Raw genomic sequence first — 24,317 nt, 5'->3', positions numbered from 1 at the left:
CATGGACTTAGGGTGGCTGGTTCATGGTTTCAGCGCCCGCAAGCTCATCGCTGGACTTGGTATTCCAACGCTGGCGGTGTGGCAAAGGAGATTGACCATGTCCTCATTGACGGTCGTTGGAGGATGATCCAGAACTGCAGGGTCTACCGGAGTGCTCAGTTCCTCAATACTGACCACAGGCTTGTTGTAGCAACTCTAAAGCTGCACCTTAAATCCTGGAGAATGGTACCATCCCAGCCTAGGCTGGATGTTGCCAAGCTCAGGGATGAGAGAGTAGCTGAGGAGTTTGCGAACAGGCTGAGTGGACACTTGGGGGGTCTGGGTGCTTTGGGGGGTCCTGAAGAGTTGTGGAGCACCTTCAAGACCACCGTCCTTGATGTTGCCGGTGGATGCCTTGGAGTTCACCGCAGGGCAAAGAAGAATTTTGTCTCTCAAGGGACACTGGATACCATTGACCAGAGTCGCAGGGCCAGGCTGAATGGCAGAGCTGAGCTGTTCAGGGAGCTGAGGCGTAAAACTGTACGTGCACTGAGGGTGGACAAGGAGGCCTATGTGCGAGGAATCTGTGAGGGGTAGAGCATCACCTGTGGACAGGTGATTCTCGTCCCGCTTACAGGGGAATTCGCGCATTACGTTCATCCAAGCCCATCCCTCGGAGCACTGCAGTTCGAGCAGAGAGTGGTAGGCTCTTGACAGAGGAGTCTGAAGTGAAGGCCCGCTGGGCCGGTTACTTTGAGCGGTTGTACCAGGCTGATCCCCCAGCTGTCGAGTTGGACGTCAAGGGTGTTACAATCCCTGTTGCTGACCCTCGAATCAACTGTGGTCCACCATCGCTTGTGGAAACACGGGCTGCGGTGAACCAGTTGAAACGGGGCAAAGCTCCAGGGATCTGTGGCATCCATGCCGAACTTCTCAAGGCTGGTGGAAATGCTGCACTCGCGTCGTTGCATGCAGTTTTGTGCTCTGCCTGGAACACAGGCATCATCCCAACTGACTGGAAGAGGGGCCTTGTTGTCCCTCTCTGGAAAGGAAGGGTGATCGCCAAGACTGCAACAACTACCGAGGGGTGACGCTGCTCTCAGTGCCGGGCAAGGTCTTTGCTCGGATAATTCTTGATAGGGTTCGCCACCATCTGCTTGAGCACCAGCGTCCAGAGCAGTCAGGCTTTACACCAAAGAGGTCAATGATTGACCGTATCCTTGCACTTCGTGTCCTCACCGAACGCAGACGAGAGTTTCGGCAGGGGCTGCTTGCAGCCTATGTTGATCTCTGTAAAGCGTTCGATTCAGTGAATCGGGATGTCCTCTGGAGGATTCTTGGTCTTCGTGGGGTGCCACCAAAACTGATCGATCTGATGTCTGAACTCTACTCTGGTACTGAGAGTGCTGTGAAGTGTGGTGGTACCATCTCTGACTTATTTCCAGTTGTTACTGGAGTTCGTCAGGGTGTGTACTTCCCCCCACCCTTTTCAGCACTTGTATGGACTGGATTTTTGGGAGGATGTCGGAGAGATCAAGTTGCGGTGCATCGTTTGGCAATGTCAAGATCTCGGACCTTGATTTTGCAGATGATGCAGTCATCTTTGCGGAGACTTTAGACATCCTCTTGGGGGCCCTCGAGGTGCTGAATGAGGAGTCGGAGCCGTTGGGATTACGGATTTCTTGGGTCAAAACAAAGATCCAGGCTTTCGGTGACATCTTGGATGCTGCTGTCCTGTCTGTGTCTGTTTGTGGTGAGGATGTTGAGGTCGTGGATAGATTCACTTACCTTGGCAGTGATATTCATGTCTCCGCAGGTTGTGAGCCGGAGGTCAATGAAGCGTCTGGGTCGGGCCTGGGAGTCATGGATTCACTGGATCATGGGGTGTGGAGCTGCCGGTACCTGTGCGGGAGGACGAAAGTCCGAGTCTTCAGGTCCTTGGTACTTCCAGTCTTGCTCTATGGGTGCAGAGACTTGGACTTTGACCAAGGATCTGAGACGGAGACTTAATTCCTTTGGTACCAGGTCTCTTCGGAGAATCCTTGGCTATCGCTGGTCGGATTTTGTGTCCAACGAGCGGTTGCTGAGAGAGACTCGGATGAGATTTGTTACCTGCATAGTCCGTGAGCGTCAGCTGCGGCTGTATGGACATGTGGCTCGTTTTCCTGACGCTGATCCTGCTCACCAGATTCTCTCAGCGAGGGAGTCTCATGAGTGGAGGAGGCCAGTGGGCCGACCACGTGCCTCATGGTTGCAGCAGGTTGACCATCATCTCAAGGAGATGGGGATGGGCCTGGCATCTGCCTGGGGGATGGCCAGACGGAGGCCCCTGGAGTACCGGCGGAAAGTGGACGCAGCGACGCGCTGTTCTGGCACATGCTCCCATACCTGACCTGAGTAAGTGGTAAGAATTTACTACTAGTAGTAAGAATTGTATTGCATTTTTACTGCGGTAGTAAGTAGTAAGAATTTACTACAAGTAGTAAGAATTGTATTGCATTTTTACTGTGGTAGTAAGTGGTAAGAATTTACTACTAGTAGTAAGAATTCTATTGCATTTTTACTGCGGTAGTAAGTAGTCAGAATTTACTACTAGTAGTAAGAATTCCATTGCATTTTTACTGCAGTAGTAAGTAGTAAGAATTTACTACTAGTAGTAAGAATTGTATTGCCTTTTTACTGCGGTAGTAAGTAGTAAGAATTTACTACTAGTAGTAAGAATTGTATTGCATTTTTACTGCGGTAGTAAGTAGTAAGAATTTACTACTAGTAGTAAGAATTGTATTGCATTTTTACTGCGGTAGTAAGTAGTAAGAATTTACTACAAGTAGTAAGAATTGTATTGCATTTTTACTGCGGTAGTAAGTGGTAAGAATTTACTACTAGTAGTAAGAATTGTATTGCATTTTTACTGCGGTAGTAAGTAGTAAGAATTTACTACTATTAGTAAGAATTGTATTGCATTTTTATTGCGGTAGTAAGTAGTAAGAATTTACTACTAGTAGTAAGAATTGTATTGCATTTTTACTGCGGTAGTAAGTAGTAAGAATTTACTACTAGTAGTAAGAATTGTATTGCATTTTTACTGCGGTAGTAAGTAGTCAGAATTTACTACTAGTAGTAAGAATTGTATTGCATTTTTACTGTGGTAGTAAGTGTTAAGAATTTACTACTAGTAGTAAGAATTGTATTGCATTTATACTGCGGTAGTAAGTAGTAAGAATTTACTACTAGTAGTAAGAATTGTATTGCATTTTTACTGCGGTAGTAAGTAGTCAGAATTTACTACTAGTAGTAAGAATTCTATTGCATTTTTACTGCGGAAGTAAGTAGTAAGAATTTACGACTTGTAGTAAGAATTGTATTGCATTTTTACTGCGGTAGTAAGTAGTAAGAATTTACTACAAGTAGTAAGAATTGTATTGCATTTTTACTGCGGTAGTAAGTGGTAAGAATTTACTACTAGTAGTAAGAATTGTATTGCATTTTCACTGTGGTAGTAAGTAGTAAGAATTTACTACTAGTAGTAAGAATTGTATTGCATTTTCACTGTGGTAGTAAGTAGTAAGAATTTACTACTAGTAGTAAGAATTGTATTGCATTTTTACTGCGGTCGTAAGTAGTAAGAATTTACTACAAGTAGTAAGAATTGTATTGCATTTTTACTGCGGTAGTAAGTGGTAAGAATTTACTACAAGTAGTAAGAATTGTATTGCATTTTTACTGCGGTAGTAAGTGGTAAGAATTTACTACTATTAGTAAGAATTGTATTGCATTTTTATTGCGGTAGTAAGTGGTAAGAATTTACTACTAGTAGTAAGAATTGTATTGCATTTTCACTGTGGTAGTAAGTAGTAAGAATTTACTACTAGTAGTAAGAATTGTATTGCATTTTTACTGTGGTAGTAAGTGTTAAGAACTTACTACTAGTAGTAAGAATTCTATTGCATTTTTACTGCGGTAGTAAGTAGTCAGAATTTACGACTTGTAGTAAGAATTGTATTGCATTTTTACTGCGGTAGTAAGTAGTAAGAATTTACTACAAGTAGTAAGAATTGTATTGCATTTTTACTGCGGTAGTAAGTAGTAAGAATTTACTACTATTAGTAAGAATTGTATTGCATTTTTATTGCGGTAGTAAGTGGTAAGAATTTACTACTAGTAGTAAGAATTGTATTGCATTTTCACTGCAGTAGTAAGTGGTAAGAATTTACTACAAGTAGTAAGAATTGTATTGCATTTTTACTGCGGTAGTAAGTGGTAAGAATTTACTACTAGTAGTAAGAATTGTATTGCATTTTTACTGCGGTAGTAAGAATTTACTACTAGTAGTAAGAATTGTATTGCATTTTTACTGTGGTAGTAAGTGGTAAGAATTTACTACTAGTAGTAAGAATTGTATTGCATTTTTACTGCGGTAGTAAGTAGTAAGAATTTACTACAAGTAGTAAGAATTGTATTGCATTTTTACTGTGGTAGTAAGTGGTAAGAATTTACTACTAGTAGTAAGAATTCTATTGCATTTTTACTGCGGTAGTAAGTAGTCAGAATTTACTACTAGTAGTAAGAATTCCATTGCATTTTACTGCGGAAGTAAGTAGTAAGAATTTACGACTTGTAGTAAGAATTGTATTGCATTTTTACTGCGGTAGTAAGTGTTAAGAACTTACTACTAGTAGTAAGAATTCTATTGCATTTTTATTGCGGTAGTAAGTAGTCAGAATTTACTACTAGTAGTAAGAATTCTATTGCATTTTTACTGCGGAAGTAAGTAGTAAGAATTTACGACTTGTAGTAAGAATTGTATTGCATTTTTACTGCGGTAGTAAGTAGTAAGAATTTACTACAAGTAGTAAGAATTGTATTGCATTTTTACTGCGGTAGTAAGTGGTAAGAATTTACTACTAGTAGTAAGAATTGTATTGCATTTTCACTGTGGTAGTAAGTAGTAAGAATTTACTACGAGTAGTAAGAATTGTATTGCATTTTTACTGCGGTAGTAAGTAGTAAGAATTTACTACTAGTAGTAAGAATTGTATTGCATTTTCACTGTGGTAGTAAGTAGTAAGAATTTACTACTAGTAGTAAGAATTGTATTGCATTTTTACTGCGGTCGTAAGTAGTAAGAATTGTATTGCATTTTTACTGTGGTAGTAAGTGTTAAGAATTTACTACTAGTAGTAAGAATTGTATTGCATTTATACTGCGGTAGTAAGTGTTAAGAATTTACTACTAGTAGTAAGAATTGTATTGCCTTTTTACTGCGGTAGTAAGTAGTAAGAATTTACTACTAGTAGTAAGAATTGTATTGCATTTTTACTGCGGTAGTAAGTAGTAAGAATTTACTACTAGTAGTAAGAATTGTATTGCATTTTTACTGCAGTAGTAAGTGTTAAGAATTTACTACTAGTAGTAAGAATTCTATTGCATTTTTACTGCGGTAGTAAGTAGTCAGAATTTACTACTAGTAGTAAGAATTCTATTGCATTTTTACTGCGGAAGTAAGTAGTAAGAATTTACGACTTGTAGTAAGAATTGTATTGCATTTTTACTGCGGTAGTAAGTAGTAAGAATTTACTACAAGTAGTAAGAATTGTATTGCATTTTTACTGCGGTAGTAAGTGGTAAGAATTTACTACTAGTAGTAAGAATTGTATTGCATTTTCACTGTGGTAGTAAGTAGTAAGAATTTACTACTAGTAGTAAGAATTGTATTGCATTTTTACTGCGGTAGTAAGTAGTAAGAATTTACGACTAATAGTAAGAATTGTATTGCATTTTTACTGCAGTAGTAATTGTTAAGAATTTACTACTCGTAGTAAGAATTGTATTGCATTTTTACTGCGGTAGTAAGTAGTAAGAATTGTATTGCATTTTTACTGTGGTAGTAAGTGTTAAGAATTTACTACTAGTAGTAAGAATTGTATTGCATTTATACTGCGGTAGTAAGTGTTAAGAATTTACTACTAGTAGTAAGAATTGTATTGCATTTTTACTGCGGTAGTAAGTAGTAAGAATTTACTACTAGTAGTAAGAATTGTATTGCATTTTTACTGCGGTAGTAAGTAGTAAGAATTTACTACTAGTAGTAAGAATTGTATTGCATTTTTACTGCGGTAGTAAGTGTTAAGAATTTACTACTAGTAGTAAGAATTGTATTGCATTTTTACTGCGGTAGTAACTAGTAAGAATTTACTACAAGTAGTAAGAATTGTATTGCATTTTTGCAGCAGCATTGTTTCTCTCTATGTATTTTTCTTTCTTTTCTGCATCAACATAAAGTTAAACAAAGTTCATACCTTTGAAAAGTTCAGTATATTGATTTCATCCAATTATTGTGTGAGAAATGTTGTTGACGTTAACAACGAATTTTGGTATAAAGAGAAAATGGAGTGATTAAACATCATGCAAATAGTAATAAAAGACAACACAACATCATGTGAATAGTAATAAATGAAGGCCTTTCCTTCGCTTAGTTTTCCATGTATCTCCCTTATTACCTTTGCCACCGAAAGAGATGGAGGTCATGTTTTCACCCCTTTCTGTTTGTTACTTGCAAAATCAAAGATTTTTCAAGTACTATTGGTTCGTCGATTTTGTAATTCTGTGTTTGTCTGTCTGTTTGTCTGTTTGTCTGTTTATCGCCTGCAGGTCACAATTTTAAACCGATCTTCACAAAACTTCACCACATGGTAGAGCTTGTCATCAAGAAAAACCATATTGTTTTTGAGCTCTTAAGGTCAAAAGGTCAACCATAGGCCAAAGGGCAACATCTCAGGTGGCATTTCTAAAATGCTCAATTTTCATGCGATTGACTTGAAATTTGAAGAGGACTTATATTTTAGGTCACTGAATTCAACCAGCCAATTATTTTTGAAGTCAACATTGACCAAAAGGTCAACATAGGCCCAAGGTCAACAAACAAGGTGGTATTTCTAAAATCCTTAATTTTCATCCCATTAACTTGAAATTTGAACAGTATTTTCATATCAGGTCACTGAATTCAACCACCAATTATTTTTTGAGATCAATATTGGCCAAAAGGACAACAAAGGCCGAATTTCTATAATTGTCAGTTTTCATCCGATTGACTTGAAATTTGAAGAGGAGTTGCATATTTGGTCATTGAATTCAACCACCAATTATATTTGAGGTCAAATTTATATTATGGATTTTGCAAGTATCGGGCTCTGCATGAAGTCGTATTGTCTGTTTGTGTGCAGGATATCTCAAAAAGTTGTGGATGGATTTGGATGAAATTTTGAGCACAAGTTTAGTGTGTGACAAGGACGAACTGATTAGATTTTGGTGAAGATCCGGATCCGGATCCAACTACAAGCATTTTTAAGTGATTCTTCACCATTGAGAGATGGGGCCAAATGCGATATAAAGCAAGATATCTCAAAAACTTGTGGACTGATTCGGACGAAACATGGTGGACATGTTGGGTGTGTGACAAGGAAGAATTGTTTCAATTTTGGTGAAGATCCGAATCTGGATCTGGATCTGATAATTTTGTAAGTGATTTTTCACCATTGAGAGATAGGGCTAAACTGATATACTGTTGCGAATCTGGAAGTCATGAGCACACAGACATTCAGGTTCCTATAGCTTAGTTATTTCGATAAGTATGTGTTTCTAGTTAGAATCCATCCCCTAGTCTAATGGGTGAATAAATGTAAATGCGCTGTGAAGTTATTTTAATCGTCAGGTTTGCTTTTATTTAACAACACCAACGATAACAACACCATCTTCACTTCCATCCTGACGCCATGATGCTCGCGGCATTCTTCGCGTGCTCACCAGCAGGCACGCGCGTGGGCGGAGTCTAGCGTTGGCATGGCGTCCCTCCTTCGCCATTCGGCAAGGAGCGGGCATCTCACCCTCCCCATTTCCGACTCAACCCGATCGCCATTAAGCACGCAGCCAGAAGTGAGGAGGTAGGTGGAGCCACAAACACCTCTGCTCGGGACTCCGCCCAGGAGGGTGGGAGTTTCCTCCTACCGCGGGTCTGTCCAATGGAGTGTGGCCAGGAAATCGCACGATGGGTCCGACCAATTGGGAGGCGAGTGGTCAGGAGAAGAGGCCCCTCCCTCCGAGAGACAAAAAAAGGTTGGTGATTTTGGGGACGAAGAGAAGAGAGATTGTTCTGATCCTGTCGCCGACGTCTGCTCTCGTCCTGTCGCCGGCGTCTGCGCTCATCGGATCCTGACGCTCGCTGGTCAGCTCGAGCGCGGGTTGCATCTGGACGCTCGCTGGTCATCTTGGGCACGGGTCGCAGCTCGACGACGCTGGGCTGGTCTCGTCCTGGTTCGCTCGTCTCGTCGAAGACCGCACGAGGCGGGAAGGTCCATGTCATCCTGGGTCTTTGTGTGTGCGTGTGCGTGTCCTGTGGGCCCCGTCTTTAAGTAGGAATGGTTAAGTCCTTTTTGCCTGTACATTGACTGCATTGCTTTCATCGTCGGTTTAATTCTGCTCTGTGTTTCCCCTTTCCCTATTGTGAATAAATACCCCGATTGTTAAATGTTTCAGCTTGTTCATGTCTATTCTTTCATTGACTGAGCGTGCTGCGTGTTGGAAATTAGCAAGGCCATTGTGCCGTTGTAACAGGGTATTCGGGATCGACGGAACTCGGCGATCAAACCCCTCGGATCGCACATGGAACGAGCACGCTAAGCAGCTCGTTCTGTCCGGGTGCCGTCGAGGGTGTGGAGACTCAGTAAATCGCCACGTGGTCTCTAGGTGTTTTGAAAATTGGCTATAACCCTGTACCACGTGGTAGAAATATTGACCCTTCATGGTCCAAAAAGGGACCCGTACTTTTCCGGAGTTTTCTGAAGAAGTACGATCTGAATTCCGGGCGATCGGTCGAGCCGACTCTGCAACTCCATCTCGCGGTCGTGCTCGTGGCCGATGCCCGGCCCCGCAACAATATAACACGATATCTCAAAAATTTGTGTCCGGATTCGGACAAATCTTGGTCGACACATTTGGTGTTTGGCAAGGAAGAATTGATTCGATTTTGGTGAAGATCTGAATCCGAATCTGGATACGAGAATTATTTGTTTTCTAAAGTGATTCTTCACCATTGAGATACAGGGTCAAAAGCGATATATAGCATGATATTTCAAAAATGTGTTGGACTCAATATGTTCTCGTGGATCAGGTCTTGCATGGCAGAGGTATGCACTCTACTGAGTGCCCTTCTAGTTTTACAAGTTTTGACTTTGTAAGCTCAGTTAGATCTCGCAAGCTGCACCAATAGGCACAGTGTCTGGCGGATATGATGAATCACAATCTAAATGTTAAATTCTGTATCTGTATTTCAAAGTCTCCTTGTTTGCGAAGCTGGCAGAATAACCGAAAGATATAGACACTCACCTCTGACCTATCTATCCTGGATTTGAATCTCGACCCAGCTATAAACGGTCATGCCGGTGTTTCACGGGCAGGGCAATTCGTCAACGTGTTCACCATCCCTTGGATGGATGTTAAACTGTGCGTGTCCCACCTGCCGACATTAGTTGGTAGATATTAAAGATCTCCCGGTGTCCTTCACTTAGAGGAAATTACTTGTCACCTTCATCCAGAACAAATCACAAATTCCTTCCCGAATGGGCAGGGGCACTCTATCAGTGACACACCTGTGCCTCAAGAACTATGTAAGCAGTGGGCTGAATTCAGAATTGATTCCCAGGCCGATATGCATTCGCAAACCACAATAAGCTGCTCACACAAGCCAGATACTTGATCGCGTGCTCGTGCTTGCAGCACAGTTTAAAAAGCAGAAACATTAAACAGCCAAAACCATGAGCAATTTTGCAGAATGAAGGATTAAAGATTGTGAACTCGTAATATATTTTTTTTAAACCCACAGAGCAACGAGTCATTGGGCATCTGTTTTTCATGGACTGACCTCATATAGATTATTAAATGTTTGAAAACATAGATGGGAAAGAAGAATATATTTTGTAAGTTGTTTGCAAGCAACTACGTACGTTAGACAACTCCAGTTGATCTTTTTTTTTTTTTTCAAATGACCGAGTTCGAGGCCTGTGTGGCAACATTTATGGATGACATTTTGCATCTCCAGTACCCAAATTCCACAGCATGGATCACTTTTATGGCAGAGTAAACCGCAGGATTAACTAAAATGGCACTTGGTAGAGCGCATACCTCCACCAGGCTGAACAGTTGACAATTTGCATCACATTGATAAGCTGGAACTGGATCCGGACCTCCGAATCGGCTTGTTCTTATCACCTAACCAACTCATCCATCAAGTTTCATCCAAATCTGCCCACAACCATTTGAAATATCATGCTATTAAAAGTTTTGCCCATATATATATATATATATATATATATATATATATATATATATATATATATATATTCCTATATTATACTAGCCGGGATACCCGTGCTCCGCAAGGGAATCCTGTGGATGACAGCGGCTCTGAAGGAGTATATGTCAGTGATAATTGTGAAATTGTAGAGGCTGCCACCATTATTTTTTTTTTCATCACCACTATAATATTATATTTTCCCCACCATGTTTTATATGCAGAAGACTCGAGTTCAAAAATGTGAAGATTTATTGCCGCATCAGATAAAAAAACCGAAATGCCTCAACAATGTGAGGCTGGTTTCATGTCATCATTTGTGACTTAATTTATACGTCGGGCAGAACCCATCCTGGCCCAGCGTATTTGATTTATTTACGTCTGTTATCCTGATAACATCAAAATTATAACCGTTCTTGAAGTAAGAATTGGGAGACGTGTATTATGAAACGGCATACCTCTGAACGCCTCTGTCGCTGTTGCCGAATTCAAATTTGTTCGCTTTCGCAATGGCATTATGTTTCGGGTTTCAAAGCTGATATAACAGGAGGAGAATGTGTATGTTTAAAAAGTCAACGAAGAGGAACATTTTGTATTTCAAAAAACCCTAGCGTTTACATGAAGCCTTTTGTTACGATTCATACGCCGGAGCACTATTCGAAAGCCATTTTTTTTTAATGGGAATTTTTTTTTAATGTATATATTTATATTTTTCATTTTTATGGAAAGCCACTTTGCGCATCCTGGAGCTGAATGTTCGGTCTATATGTGAGTAAAGTTTCATCAAGATCGGTTCACTGGTCTCGGAGCTAATTGGTTACAAACAAACAGACAGAAGGACTGCCATTTATATCATATATATATACACTGCAAATATGAGTGTCATACAGTGCAAGCATTAAAGATTGTGAACAAATCACAGTGTGTGTGTGTGTGTGTGTGTGTGTGTGTGTGTGTGTGTGTGTGTGTGTGTGTGTGTGTGTGTGTGTGTGTGTGTGTGTGTGTGTGTGTGTGTGTGTGTGTGTGTGTGTGTGTGTGTGTGTGTGTGTGTGTACATAGATATAGATATATATATGTACATACAGTGCCGAGAGAAAGTCCACACCTTTCAAAATTTTCAGCTTTTGTTCGCTTATAGCCTGGAATTAAATTGCATGAAATCAGACTTTTCCCACCTTTTATTTACACATCATAACCCACAACTTCCAAGTGAAAAACAAATTCCAAAAATTCCAGGAAATTAATTAAAAATACAAAACTAGAATATCTTGGTTGGATAAGTGTCCACCATGCTTATAATAGCAATTGTAAATTATCTCAGGTGTAACCAATCCCCTTCAAAAGCACACACCAAGTGAATTGACCTCCACCTTTGTTAAATTATAGTGATTCTGATTGTTTCAGAATAAAAACGGATGTTCCTGGAGATTTCCTCTGCTGGGTAGTGCATTTCACAGCAAAGACTCAACCATGACGAAGCACCAAGGAGCTTTTTAAAGACCTCTGTGATGAAGTTGTGGAAAGGCACATAGCAGGGGATGGGATTAAAAATATTTCAAAGGCCTTTAATATCCCTTGAAGCACAGTCAAGGCAATCATTAAGAATTTGAAGGCGTATGGTATCACCAAGAACCTGCCTCGAACAGGCCGTCACTCCAAACTGGATGATGAAGCAAGGAGGAGACTGATCAGAGAGGCCACCAAGAGGCCAATGGCAACTTTGAAAGAGCTACAGGCCTTTATAGCAAAGACTGGTCACTATGTGTATGTGACAACAATATCCCAAGCACTCCACAAGTCTGGCTTGCACAGTATGGTGGCAAGAAGGAAGCCAGTCCTCAAAAAAGCCCACCTGGAGTCCCGTTTAAGGTATGCAAAAAAATACTCCAGAGATTCTGAAGCCATGTGACAAAAGTTTTGTGCTCTGACGAAACCAAGATGGAACTTTTTGGCCTTAATGCAAAACGTTATGTTTGGCACAAACCCAACACGGCACATCACCCAAAGAACACCACCCCGAGTGTGAAGCATGGTGGAGGCAGCATCATGTTATGGGGATCTTTCTCATCAGCAGGGACTGGGGCACTTGTCAGGATAGAAGGGAAAATGGATGGAGCAAAATACAGAAAAATCCGAGAGGAAAACCTGCTGCTCTCTGCAAGAAAGCTGAAATTTGAACGGAAGTTCACCTTTCAGCATGACAATGACTCGAAGCTCACAGCCAAAGCTACACTGGAGTGGCTAAGGAACAAAAAGATAAATCTTCCGGTTCTGGGTTTCTCGTGACGGCAGGGTCTCTCAGAGCTCTCTGCTGTCTTTCTCAAAGCGAAGTTTCTGGATGTTGTTTGTCCTGTTTTAACTGTTTATTTTCTCACCTACATGCTTAGTGTGTGTTCCTTATGAGCCTGGTGTTGGCGCAGTGGTTAGGGCAGCGGCTTCGGATCCAAAAGGTCCCGAGTTCAAGCCCCGTTGGGCCACTGAATTAATACACCAGGGGGTTGACTCAGCCTGTCATCCTTCCGAGGTTGGCGAAATGAGTACCAGTATACTGGGCCGGTGTATACCCCGGTTAAAATAGGTGTACCATATCCCTGTGTCGTAAGAGGCGACCAGGATTGCATCAGGAAGGGCATCTGGCATAAAACATGTGCCAAATCACGATGCGGATCATACGGATGATCCGCTATGGCGACCCTTAACAGGAGCAGCCGAAAGAAGAAGAAGAAGAAGAAGATACTGAGTGTGTGTTCCTAGTTCAGTTTTGTTTCAAAAATAGTGCTATTTTGTGAGTTTTCGTCGACCTTGTCTTACAGGGTTCCTTAAGGCCTACCCATCTTTCCCCTCTTGGTGGATGATCGTTTTTATTTGTATTCCCTCCCTTTAACCTTCAATTCCTATTTCCCCCACTTTCCCAATGCCCCCATCCCTCCCATCTAAACACTCTGGGCTTGCAGCATGGTATTGTGTACACTGTGGTCCTAAATGAGGAGAAAGCTTAGAAATTGAACCCAGTTTTAATAAGATAAACAATCTTAATGTTATATAATGCCCAAGTGTCTGTGCTTTCAGAAAATGTATACTTTGCTCTGGGTCCTATGGATATAGTTGCTTACAAAAAATGTTTTTTATCCAAACACAGGCTATTTTTTTCCATTTTTTAGCTCATTATTTAGAAATGGGTTACATGTATGATTGTATATGTTGTCAAAAATGGTTGAAAATGCATTTTTTGTTTGATATATATAATTATACATAAGAATACAGCAATTCCTCGAAACAGTACATTTCTTATGACCTTCTGCATATCTTGGCACCTTCAAATGTGTAAAATCTCAGATTTTGCAAAATTTCCCCCAGTCGTAGTGAAGCTTACAAAATCTTATTCCAGAAATTTGAAATGCATCTGATAGAACATCTTAAATAGCAATTTACTTCTGCATAAAGTGATTATTTAAAATGGAAAGTTTCAACATGGATCATTACGACATACCAGTTTTTAGGTTCACTTCCATGATTGGGTCAAAAATGTTCGGAAGTACGTAACAAATTGCATTTACCAAGCTGCTCCAAAATTACTGGTAGCTATAAGCTTGATTTTATAACCATAGAATAAGTTTCCCAAGATGGCACTATGATATAAAAATCAACACCAAAGGCCAGTTTGTGTTCAGTATACAGAACATCAAAGGTCGTTAGGAAGTACGTAACGTTTTAAAGAAATATGCACTTTTAATCCCAAGATGTTAGTTTGGTTCATCACAGCATGTATTTCTATGGTTAAGTTTATGTGCATATACATTTATGACGTGAATGAACACTTGGTAGCGTCATTTATGACCTGAATGAACACTTGGTAATTGGTCACTTCCGGTTCCGGGTTTGGAGCGTGGAGAGGTCTGGTTAGGGGCTATCTGCTGACGATCTCAAAGTTAAGTTTCCGGTCGTGATTTGTCCCGTTTTAACTGTTTCATTTTCTCACCTACATGTTACTGTGTGTTCCTCGTTTGGTTTTGTTTCAAAAATCGTGCTATTTTGTGAGTTTTTGTCGACGTTGTCTTACCGGGTGTTTGAGGCCTGCGCTTGAGGCCTACCGGTTCCCCTCGGTGTACGATCATTTTATTTGTTTTTTCTCCCCATTACCTTCAATTTCTATCTTTCCCTCTTTCCGAACGTCCCCCATTTCTCCCAACTAATCTCTCTATTTCTTATCTTAAATCAATAAAAATAAAAAACGCTAACCTTCTCCTGATTGTGCTGCTTCTTCTTCTTCTTCTTCTTCTTCTTCTTCTTCTTCTTCTTCTTCTTCTTCTTCTCCATCGCCTCTTCTTCCTCTTATTCTTCCTCTTCTTCTTCCTAGATTTTTTTCTACAACACTTCCATGACCTAATCTGTTGAAAACTCTCTCAAACATTAATAATAACAAAAACGATATCTTGTAATGCTTCATCTTCCTCTCTCACACATGTGGTACTCTTTACTGTTTCATAATGCACTACTCTTCTGCTATTTCAACAGACTGCTCTCATTTCGACCTCTCCTTCATACCTTGCCTAAAAAATCCAACTGGTACAGCGTTTCTTCTGTCCATTCTCTGAATTCGCCTTTATTGCATCCATCAAGAATTGTGTTAAATCGCATCTCTGAGCTAAAACTTTTAAAAACCTCAGTTTGCTATGAATGTTCGCTTTCCATCAACAATTCTTTTTTTCCAACTTCAGTGCCAACTCACCCCTCTCACCCCTCACTCTCACTCTCAAAGCAACCATCCCACTCTTCTCCCTCCAAGCTTCCCTCTCACCTCTCTCAAAAATTCCCCCCTCACCTTTCTCCCACCTTTCATCCCCCTCACTCATCCTTCTCAAAGTTACCCCCCCTCTCATCCACAAAGCTGCCTTCTTCCACTGCCTTCTCACCTCCATCTCTTCACTCCACCTCCTCAAATCCTCAACTGCCTTCTTCCCCCTCTCTTGTCCCCCCTCTCCCCCAGCACCACAGAGCCTTTTCTCCTCCTCATTCAGGCCTCCCCTAGCTATTCTGCAATCCCCCACACTCTTTCAACAACCCTCCTTACCTCCCCCTCGTCCCTTGTCCTACCCTCCCCCTCCCCCCCACCCCCTGCACCCAAAGCCTCCTCCCCTACCTCTTCATTAAAAGTGTGGACCTCAAATATCCGGGGCCTTCGCTCAAACCTTTCAGATCTTTCCATACAGGTTGCCACTGACAAACCAGACATAATCTGCCTAACAGAAACTTTCCTCCCCCAAGACGTGTCTGACTCCCAAGTATCTCTCCCTGGTCACTCCTCCTCCGGAATGACAGACCTGTGCCTCGTCCTGGTGGAGGAGTTGCTCTCTTCATCAAAGACTCTATTCCTCACTCTCCATGCACTGCTCTCACTCCCCCCCCCCAGGAAGACCTCTGGCTACAGCTTCCCCTCCACTCCCACCTCATGTTTATATGTGTACTGTACCATCCACCTAACAGTGATGACTCCATCTACATCTCACTATCCGAAAACATGGACCATCTTCTATCTTCTCATCCAAACTCTCTCTTCCTCATATGTAGTGACTTCAATTGTCATCATGCCAGTTGGCTAGGTGAGGGTACCTCTCTCACCTGTCATGGCACCTCAGCAAAAGCTTTCTGCGACTCATTGGGACTGACTCAATCGGTCAACTTCCCGACCCGGATCTCAACCAATGGTACTCCATCTCTTCTGGATCTGATTTTGACAAATTTCCCTGACAATATCTGCTGCTCTTCCTTCGCTCCAATCCGTTCTTCTAACCATATCCTGGTCAAAGTGGACATCTCTCTGGCTATTATCAGAGAACCACCTCACCGCCATCGAGTCTGGCATTTCACTCAAGCCGACTGTCAGGGTCTCCAAGCAGCCTTCAAACTTATAGACTGGTCTCCTATCTCTACTTTCTCAAAATCAACTCATCCTGGGAATTCTTTCAAAGAAACTTCCTCTCCCTCATGCACAGATTTTTCCCCTCTCGTGTTCAGTTGTCTTACCCTTCCTCCCGCCCTTGGTTTACTGAAGCTTGTGGCGAGGCAGTTGTCCTGAAACAACTTGCCTTTGCCTCATGGCAAGCAAACCCAACTGAGGGCAATCTCAGTTCCTTCCAGAAAGCTCGGAACAAGTGTGTATCTACCCTCAGGAGAGCCAGAAAACAACATCTTTCTCATCTCAAGTCTGAACTGTCAAACCTCTCTCCCTCCTCAAAATCCTGGTGGCGTCGAATCAAATCTGTTTCTGGTGTATGTTCCCCCTCCATCCCCTCCCTTACCTCAAATGGCCGCACAGCTGATACTGCATGTGAAAAAGCTAAATGCCTAAACTCGGTGTTTGCAGCTAAATCTTGTGTCCAAAACCCATCACTTTCTGTACCCACCTTACCCAGTCGCACCCAACTGTCCCTGGACTCTGTGTCCTTTTCTCCTGACAAGGTGGAGAGCTTGCTGTCAAACCTCGACTCAGATTCTGCAACCGGTCCAGACGGCATCAGCCCACGTGTCCTCAAAGCCTGCTCTTCTGCTCTTGCTCACCCTCTCTCTGTTCTATTCACCCTCTCATTTGCTTAAGATCATCTGCCATCTGCTTGGAAATCTGCAAACATCACTGCCCTGCATAAAAAGGTGCAAAAACAGATCCCTGCAACTACAGACCAATCAGCCTTCTCTTAATCATTAGCAAGGTTATGGAATCCATCATCGCTTCAGACATGAAATCCTTCCTCTTCTCCAATGGCTTGATTTCCGATCATCAATTTTGTTTCAGACCAGGTCACTCTACCCTGGATATGCCACTTCTGCTCTCCCAACAATGGATGGAGGTCATCAATGCCAGACAGGAAATCTGAGCCATATCCCGAGACATATCACGTGCTTTTGACACATACCCTACTCACCAAACTCTCTTCCCATGGTATCCAAGGCCATCACCTCTCATGGCTCGCAGACTTCCTCTCCTGTCACAGTCACCGTGTGGCCCTAAATGGAGTTCTTTCATCCCCCCTTCCTGTCCAGGCTGGAGTTCCTCAAGGTAGCGTTCTGGGCCCTGTTCTTTTTCTGGTTTTCATCAATGATCTGTCCGACTCTCTGGGAAATACTCTTTTTCTCTTTGTGATGACTCCAACCTCTGCCGTACCATCTGTCATCCCTCAGACCGGCAAGCAGCAGCTTCTTCGCTCACTGCAGATCTGGATAAAATCAGAAACTGGTCCAACACGTGGAACATGTCTTTCAATCCTGACAAATCTCACACTCTCATTATGTCTCTCCGAAAGGACCGTCTGGAAAACCACCCATCCACTTTCTCAACAATCCTCTGGAGGAAGTCCTTTCTTTCAAGCTTCTGGGTCTCACTATCTGCCATGACTTTTCCTGGGAAAGCCACATTTCTAACGTCGCATCCAAAGCCAGTCACCGACTGGGAATCCTCCTTCGTGAAAAGTCCTTCCTTGGCCCACCTGAGCTCCTGACCACATACATATCTTTTCTCCGCAGCCTGATGGAGCACTGGTCTCCCCTCTGGGCTGGTGCTCCTGCATCCCACCTTTCTCGGCTTCATGCTGTGGAAACCAAGGCATTTCGGATCATTGGCATCTCCTGCGATGAGGCTGAGTCTTTGGGCCTCTCACTCAATCACCGCAGGTTGGTCGGTGGTCTTTCTGTCTTCTACCGACTCCTCTCCGGTCTTGTCCCCTGCTGTGTCTGCGATTTGTCCCCACCATATTTCCGCAGGGCGCTCAAGGTCCGCCAACAACCCCCTTCTGGTAAAACTACCAAAATCACGAATCGCTGCTCACCTTCACTCTTTCATTCCTCTTTTTTCCCGCCTTTGGAATAAACTCTCTCGCTTTGTTCAATCCCATTCTTCCCTCCAGGCCTTCAAAACAGCTGTTCACCACCACCTCTTATCGTCCCCCAACCAAATCCTCGATCTTTTCTACCCTTGTGAAACCACCCCAAACCCACCTACTTCAAATTTCCTGCTTTCCTTCCTGAAAGTCAATGCAATGTCCATCTTGTACACCCCGTGTTCCCCGCCCCATCCTTCTCCCTTCCACAGATCTCCTAATGTCTCTGTTCCCCACAGTTTTGTCCTTCCCACTCCCGCCCCTCTTGTCTCATGCCCCCCTTGCTGGGCGTTGTGTGTTAGCTCTCATATGAGCCTCGACAAGGAAAACAAACAAAATGATGGCCTTGAGTGGCCCAGTCAGAGCCCCGACCTAAATCCAATCGAAAATCTGTGCCATGACTTGAACATTGCTGTCCATCAACTCTCCCCACACAACTTGACTGAGCTTGAACAGTTTTGTACAGAAGAATGGGCAAATATTGCCCAATCAAGGTGTGCAAAGTTGGTGGAGACCTTTCGCAACAGACTCGCAGCTGTAATTGCTGTTAAAGGTGCTTCCACCAAGTATTAACTTAGGGTGGTGGACACCCTTGAAGAATATGGTGGCGAACCCCTTGAAGAATAATTGCACACATGTTCTGGAATATTTTATCAGGAGGAAATAAAACAGCGAAATTTGGAAGTTCCCTGCTCAGTCCACCACCGTACCTTTTCAGCATCGAACTAGTGATAATGTGGAGTCAGAAGTGCAATCAAATATGTATTATGGCAGAGTGGCTTCATTTCCTATCTGTCACGAAATTGGTGTTGCCCCGTGGTCTCCCAAAAGCAAGAATTTTGGAGAGAGTGTCTGGTTGCTTCTTCAAGATATTTGAGAGAGAGAGAGAGAGAGAGAGAGAGAGAGAGAGAGAGAGAGAGAGAGAGAGAGAGAGAGAGAGAGAGATAGAGATAGAGATAGAGATAGAGATAGAGATAGAGATAGAGATAGAGATAGAGATAGAGATAGAGATAGAGATAGAGATAGAGATAGAGATAGAGATAGATATAGATATAGATATAGATATAGATATAGATATAGATATAGAAAAGCAATATTGCTTTTGATATGCTGCACTGATTCTATTGCTATCCCTGACAAAAGAATATACCAAGTTGTTTGGCAATGCTACTGCTACTACTCACTATTTTAGGGGGGAAACCTTTCTGGCTCAAGTCTTTCATGAACCAGTTGACAAATCCTCATGTTCAGCTGGAGGTGGCAGGAACTTGTAATTTATTCGGCAGGTCAGCAACAACTTCCCCACTGTTTGGGGAAAACACCACTAAATGTTAAAAATTCCACAACAATCAGAACTGACAGACAGATCCTGCGACTTCACATCCATCCGAGGTATGGCACACACATTGATGAATTGCCTTTCCTCTGAAACACTGGGATGACAGTTCATAGCTGGGCCAAGGTTCAAACTCAGGCTGGACAGCTCAGAGGTGAGTGGGCATACTTCCAGGCAATCCTGCCAGTCCTAATGTCATAATAAATATGTACAAATACCAAGTTCTGTCCCCTTTGATAATCATTGCCTGTCTCACCAGGTGTGTTCATAAATCTTGACTGGGAGAAGGATTAATGGCATCATTATGATATTGTAACAGCCACGGCCCATTCCAGCGACCCAGCTTGAGTTTCGCGGGTCATGTCAAAATGACCACAACCGCCAGCCAAGTCCACAGCCCCGAGCAAGTTCCTGGACCTGCTTGTCACATTGCAATACTCGTTGGGACCCTGTACCGTGTAATCAATGAGTGATGCTGGCGGATCCGCCACACTTGTACATTCTCATGCCTTGAGCTGCAAAGCTCTCGTGTTAGGTTACGTTAGGTTAGGTATGGGAGCATGTGCCGGAGCAGCGCGTCACTGCGTCCACTTTCTGTCAGTTTCCCAGGGGCCACCGTGTGACCATCTTCCAGGCAGATACCTGGCCCATCCCCATTTCCTTGAGATACCAATCAATCTGCTGCAACCATGAGGTATGCGGTTGACCTGTTGGCCTTCTCCACTCATGAGGCTCCCTCGCTGAGAGAATCTGGTGAGCAGGATCAGCGTCAGGAAATCGAGCCACATGTTCATATCACTGCAGCTGATGCTCAAGGACTATGCAGGTAAGAAATCTCATTTGAGTCTCTCTGAGCAACCGCTCGTTGGACACAAAGTCTGACCAGCGATAGCCAAGGATTCTCCAAAAAGACCTGGTACCGAAGGTGTTAAGTTTTCGTCTCAGATCCTTTGTCAGAGTCCAAGTTGCACATCAGTAGAACAAGACTGGAAGCACCAAGAACCTGAAGACTCGGACTTTCATCCTCCTGCATTGGTACCAATAGCACCACACCCCATGATCCAGTGAATCCATGATTCCCCAGACCCGACCCAGACGTCTGTTGACCTCTGGCTCACAGCCAGCAGGGACATGAATATCACTGCCAAGGTAAGTGAATCTCTCTGTGACCTCAACGTCTTCACCACAAATGGTTACAGACAAGATGGCAGCATCCAAGATCTCAACTGAAAGCCTGGATCTTCGTTTTGACCCAGGAAACCCATCGTCCCAGTGGCTCCGATTCCTCATTCAGTGCCTTGCGGGATCCTACAAGAAAACCCAGTGTTTCTGCAAGGATGACTGCATCACCTGCAAAATGAAGGTCAAAGATCTTGACATTCCCAAGCCACACACCGCAGCTTGATCTCTCTCATATCCTCCCAAGAATCCAGCCCATGTCAGCGTTGAAGAGTGTGGGGGGCCAGTACACACCCCTGACAAACTCCAGTAACAACTGGAAATAAGTTGGAGATGGAAGCACCACAACTCACAGCACTCTCGGTACCAGAGTATAGTTCAGAAATCAGATTGATCAACTTTGGTGGCACCCCACTGTGGCGTATCTGAAGGATTGCGGGGAGAAAGGCCAGACACCACATAAGTCGAAGCTCCACGTTTATTACCCAGGGAGGCACACACTGCGCATGCGCGTGGTGGTAGCTTCACAGAACACGACACCCGTGAAGACCAAGAATCCTCCAGAAGGCATCCCAATTCACTGAATCGAATGCATTGCAGAGATAAACACAGGCTGCCAGCAGCCCCTGCCAAAACTCTCATCTGCATTTGGTGAGGACCCCGAGAGCAAGGATACGGTCAATCATTGACTTCTTTGGTGTAAAGCCTGAGTGCTCCGGGTGCTGGTGCTCGAACAGATGGTGGCGAACCCCATGACGAATTATCCTTGCAAAGACCTTGCCCGGCACTGAGAGCTGCGTCACCCTTCTGTAGTTGTTGCAGTCCTGGTGATCACCCTTCCCTTTACAGAGAGGGACAACGAGGCCCCTTTTCCAATCAGTTGGGATGATGCCTGTGTTCCAAACAAAGTTCTTCTTCACCTGAGGGTGGCTTCCAAGACATCTGCCGGCAACATCAAGGATGGTGATCTTGAAGGCACTCCACAACTCTTCAGGATTCCCCACAGCAAGACCCCCAAATCCCCACTCATCCTGTTCACAAACTCCTCAGCTACTCTGTGTTCCCTGAGTTTGTGAACATCCAGCCTCGGCTGGGATGGTACCATTCTCCTGGATTTAAGGTGCAGCTTTAGAGTTGCTACAACAAGCCTGTGGTCAGTATTGAGGAACTGAGCACTCCGGTAGACCCTGCAGTTCTGGATCATCCTCCAACGACCGTCAATGAGGACATGGTCAATCTCCTTTGCCACACCGCCAGCGTTGGAATACCAAGTCCAGCGATGAGCTTGTGGGCGCTGAAACCATGAACCAGCCACCCTAAGTCCATGACTTCTTGCAAAGTCAAGGAACTTAGTGCTATTCTGGTTCATAGTTCCTGACCCATGGGGACCAACACACGTCTGTGTCAGTACAGGTGGATTTCCTGTTTCACTTTGCCACTCACATTCGGATCTGTGGGTACATATAATTTTATGTTTATTGTTAATCTTAATTGAAACGAGAAAGCATCTCAAAATGCAAAGCGCATCGGCGTCTGCTTTGTACTCGAACTAATCAGTCTTCTCTGTAGTCTCATAAGGGTATGTTGAAAATTTGATGGCAAAAGCTCAAAACGTTGTCACACACACACACACACACACACACACACACACACACACACACACACACACACACACACACACACACACACACACACACACACACACACACACACACACACACACACACACACACACACACACACACACACACACACACACACACCGGGGTAAGGGGTGCCCCCCCCCCCCCAATTTTTTGTACCCGTCTTGTCGATGCTGACTTCATGACCATTTATCGTCGATGACCCTCATGTGAACGGTCTTCCCAGTAAAACAAGATGGACCACACGAAGCACTCCTTTTCCACAATTCATGATTAATTTACACTGGCAAGTGGCAACAATTTCTGTTTTACATGTCCCATCAATGTTTTACCTCCTTCGTGTTTGTTCTTCCTTCGTGAGTGATTGCTGTTCATACAACCCAGCTGGCGACTTCGGGACCCTCGGGCTCTGGATATAATGTGCCTGCTCCACTTGGTGTGGTCACGTGGTCATGTTGACGCCACTCCACGGTGTCATTGACTCGTCCTCAGGTAACGTTGGGAGGAGGGACCGTTTGGGCGCCGGGATTTGTAAAACGAAGTGTTGTCCCAAATCACCCGAACTGGCTGAATAGAAGAGAGGACAGATTTATACAACCTCGAGACGGTACAATTCAGAAGATCTCTCTCACACACACACACACACACACACACACACACACACACACACACACACACACACACACACACACACACACACACACACACACACACACACACACACACACACACACGCACACACACAGTCACACGCACACACACAGTCACACGCACACACACACAGTCACACACAGTCACACACAGTCACACACAGACACTCACAGACGCTCACAGACACTCACAGACACTCACAGTCACTCACAGACACTCACAGACACTCACAGACACTCACACACTCACACACTCACACCCTCACACACACACACACACACACACACACACACACACACACACACACACTCACACACACACACACACACACACACACACTCACACACTCACACACTCACACACTCACTCACTCACACACTCACACACACAGATTGTATAAAACAACGTTATCCCATACCTTAGTGTAGGTTAGTTAAACTGTGGGCTGGCAGGATGGCTTAGACTCCTGGAGGTATGCACACTCGTCTCTTCGACTCCTGGAGGTATGCACACTTGTCTCCAAGCTGTCTTGCCTGGGTTCGAATCCCGACCTTGTTATAAACTGTCATACCAGTGTTTCACAGGCAAGGTGATTCATCAATTTTGTGGTTCATCCCTCGGATGCAGGGCCGGATTTACTTGCTTGTGGGCCCAAGCCAAACCTTATCAGTGCCCCCCCCCCAAAAAAAAAATTATATATATATATATATATATATATATATATATATATATATATATATGTCGTAATATTGTCATGTAAAAAAAAAAAAAAGAATTACAACATAATGTAACACATCAATAATTTTTAATCAAATTAGTTTCATATCAAGCACATCAAAGTAAATCAAGTTCCATACCATGTACATCTTACACATAGGAATAATGGAAAAATACAATGACACTGAAGCATAATAAATTCTGCAAGCACAACAACGTGAAGTTCAAAATGACATTTTCCTGCTTTTTTCTATGGCAAATTTGTCAATGATACTGTTTGTGTCAGGGGATTGTAGGAGGTCAGATTCAATGCATAGTAATGAAAGTGAGTTTAATCTGGTTTGTCCCAAAGTTGATCTCAGGTGATTCTTCACCCCAGATAGAGTAGAGAAAGACCTCTCTCTCCTTGACAGTTTGAAATGGGGATGGTAAGGAACATTCTTACCAAGATACTTATGTTTGGAAAGGCAGTTATCAAAATGCCATCTTTAGACCTCAACAAAGTGGAAATGTTTGTCACTGACCTGTCAGATTCAGAAGACAAAATGTCTTTAAACTGCAAAAATTCATCTAAAACAGATGCTTCCAGGTCACTG

The 24,317-nt window shown here is 43.3% G+C and overlaps 1 long non-coding RNA gene across 1 annotated transcript in view; it reads right to left on the bottom strand.

Annotated features, from left to right (window-relative positions):
* LOC147027656 (uncharacterized) overlaps positions 1–22,878 on the bottom strand; it is a 29,316-nt gene extending 6,438 nt beyond the window's left edge. The window contains exon 1 of the long non-coding RNA XR_015056893.1: positions 22,686–22,878. This is a non-coding gene — a long non-coding RNA (uncharacterized LOC147027656). The remainder of the gene's footprint in view (positions 1–22,685) is intronic.
* Between the last annotated feature and the right edge of the window lie 1,439 nt (positions 22,879–24,317).

This window comes from Eptatretus burgeri, chromosome 4 (genome assembly GCF_056783735.1).
Source record: "Eptatretus burgeri isolate ZD-2024b chromosome 4, Ebu_testis_v1, whole genome shotgun sequence".
Classification (NCBI taxonomy): Eukaryota; Metazoa; Chordata; class Myxini; order Myxiniformes; family Myxinidae; genus Eptatretus; species Eptatretus burgeri.
This window is presented reverse-complemented; position numbering and strand designations above follow the sequence as displayed.